The following is a 3,502-nucleotide window of genomic DNA, read 5'->3' as shown; positions in this document are numbered from 1 at the left end:
TTGTAAAAAGTAATTTCTTAATGTTTTTGTTATACGTATGCTTCGATACATTTCCAAAACGATTTCGGACGTACTGGTAAGTATATCTTAATATACCCAAACAAGAGGGCTGCAACGAGTATGAAACAATTTAAATAGAAGTAAGTTCGGCCGGGCCGACCTTTGAATACCCTCCACCATTTGGAACGAATTAAGAAATAAAATCCTTAAAAAATTCTGTTAAAATTTTAAAAATACCGAATATAGCCGTTATATTAGTGTCTCTACGACGTGGACCTACATGGGTATTGTTTGTCATAAGTCATTGCCATATTCAAATTCGAAACTTGAAATAAACGGTGAATAATGTAGCTAAAATCATGAAAATATCGTATATAGGTAGGTAGCGTTATATCGGATCTGTGCGAAGACCTGGACCAGCATAGACAATTTTCTTCCATAGGCTGTAGCATCCATGACGAACTTCAAATACGCGTCTCAAACAATTTCGGTGGGTTTTGTACCTAAACCAGATTTGTTTCAAATTTCGCATTTGAAGTTCGTAATGGATACTACAGCCTATGACAGAAAATTGTCTGTGCAGGTCCACGTTTTATAACCCCCTATTTTCGGTATTTTGATGATTATAGCTACATTATGAACAGAATTTTTTTCAAGTTCCGCATTTGAACTTTGTAATAGCTTCTTACAAAAGTTGCCTATGCAGATCCACGTCGTCGTATAGACCCAAATATACGGCTACATTCGGTATTTTTAAGATTTTAACGGATTTTATTTATTTTTTTTTTTTAAATTGTCAAATTTGTTCCAAATGGAGGAGGGTATTCAAAGTTCAGCTTTTTTACTTGTTTTCAAATTTTTAATACCCTCCGCCATAGTTTGGGAGGCGTATTAAGTTTGTCATTCCGTTTGTAACACTTCGAAATATACATTTTAGACCCCACAAAGTACATATGTTCTTTAGCTATGTCCGCCCGTCTTTCCGTCTGTTTTCTTAACATAAATGTTCGGAATTTCAACTCTATTGGTTTACACAAATTTAAATTGTACCAAATTAAGTACACATAAGTACGAACTTTAAAAACTTTCTACATACCCCAATCCTATACTCCAAATTTTCAAAACTACTTTGGTATATCAATCATACAATCCTATAGAAATCGAATTACCCAATTTCAGGAAACTCAAATAGTACTATTTAGTGCACAAAAGCAAATATATTCCTACATACCCCATTCCAACACTCTCACAGTAATCCCAATTCCAAATTTCAGGATTCCATCCTTATCGGTTCACCCAAATAAAAATTGTAACAAATTTAGTACCAAGCAGTACACATACATATTTCGAAAACTACCTCCATATACAAATAATACACTCCAACGGTAATCTTAATTTTAAATTTCAGGATTCCAGATCTATCGTTTCACTCAAGTTCAAATTGTATCATGAGTACAAATTTCCAAAACTGACTATATATCATAATCCTACAATCCCACATTAATCTTATTTCCACATTTCAGGATACCAGATCTAATGGTTCTACCAAATCTAAATTGTGCCGAATTTATTACAATTAAGTATACTTAAGTACAAATTTCAATAGCTACCTACATCATACAATCTAATAGGAATCTTATTCCCTAATTCTGGATTCCAACTCTATCAATTCTCCCAAAATTTAAATTGTATCGGATTTAATATCATCTAATACACATAAGTACGAATTTCCAAAACCACCTACATTCCTTAGTCCTACAATGCAATAGTAATTTTATTTGCAAATTTCGGTACTGCTGTAGTACTGCAAATTTAGTACCATTTAATACTTTTCGTGTACATAAGTAAAATTTTCAAAAACTTCTCCCATATAAATTTCAAATTTCAAGATTCCAGCTCCATCCGTTCCTCTAAATTCAAAATGTACTAAATTTAGTACTTTCATGAGTACACACTTTCAAAACTACCTCATTACATATATTCCACTACGCCTCAACCTTGATTCCCATTTCAAATTTTTAGCTCTAACCATTCGCATGATACGAAATGGTACCAAATGTATTGAATTTTAGTTCTTTTCGCATACGTATAGTCCAAATTTCCAAAAATCACTCCATCAGTGACCTTCATTTCAAATTTAGAAGTTTAAGCTCTACTGCTTCCTCAAATGCAAAGGGTATCCTATTTAGTACCTTTTAATACTTTTTTTACCGGTCTAGTATGAATTTCACTTCGGTCTAAGAGTGACCCTGACTCAAAATTCTAGCTTCAGCCGTTTCGTCTGGGCGTTGATGTATCGTTAAGTCAGTCAATCAGTCAGTCATTTATTTCAGTCCTTTATTAATATACAGGGTGAGATAAAAAACTGAAACAAAATTATTAATTTTTTGAATAAAAGCAAAAAAGTCGGAAATAGCATAACATTTTAGAATAAGTTTAGATTTGTTCGAATTGGTTAAATTTGGCAAGAATTATAGACTTTAAACTGCCAATAAAACCGTCATACACTGCTCTGCGGTATTTTGGTCCATTCCCGGCGAAGCGCTTGCTTGAGGTGATCGACACTTTGGTATTTTTTAGTGCCTACCTTGCTTTCCAAAACACTACAGGCACAATAGTCCAACGGATTGGTATCCGGAGTTTTTGGAGGCCACTGTGCGATGTAAATTAAGCGAGGAACCTCATTTTGTAACCATTCTTGGGTGGCGCAAAGGTGTGCTGTGTGCGATGGTGATGAATCCTGTTGGAATGACCGAGGTCTGCGGCCAATATGTTTGCGTGCCCAAGACTTTAATATACCCTCCAAAATATTTTCGAGATAATATTCGGCATTTATTCTGATGCCACGGTCGATTAATACGAGCGGAGAGCGACCATCGGCTGTTGGAGGCCACTCTGCGATGTAAATTAAGTGAGGAATCTCATTTTGTAACCATTCTTGGGTGGCGCAAAGGTGTGCTGTGTGCGATGATGATGATGAATCACGTTGGAATGACCGAGGTCTGCGGCCAATATTTTTGTATGCCCAAGACTTTAATACACCCTCCAGAATATTTTCGCGATAATATTCGGCATTTATTCTGATGCCACGGTCGATTAATACGAACGGAGAGCGACCATCGGCTGTTATGGCGGCCCACACCATCACCATGGCCGGCGCTTGAGTTCTGGTGGCCAACTGAAGGTGAACATTTTCAGCTGACCTCTTTGACAAGTAAACACGATCATTTTATTTGTTTACAAACTGCTCTTTAGTTCTTTTGAGTCTATATTCTTTCAGTTGCGGTTTAAATTCTTGCACTTTCTGGAATTTTCAATGTCGTTACCCCGAGCTCATTTTTCAATATTTTCCGAATGGAATATTGCGATATGTTCAGCTCACGGGTCATTTTTCGGCCACTGCGACGTGGGTCGCTTCTTTACTTTTCGAACCATTTCTGCTGATGTTGCTGTTTTCTTCCGCCTACCTCCTTGACGTCGGGCTACGCTACCAGTATCACGG

Source organism: Musca domestica, unplaced genomic scaffold (assembly GCF_030504385.1).
Source record: "Musca domestica strain aabys unplaced genomic scaffold, Musca_domestica.polishedcontigs.V.1.1 29, whole genome shotgun sequence".
Taxonomy (NCBI): domain Eukaryota; kingdom Metazoa; phylum Arthropoda; class Insecta; order Diptera; family Muscidae; genus Musca; species Musca domestica.
This window is presented reverse-complemented; position numbering follows the sequence as displayed.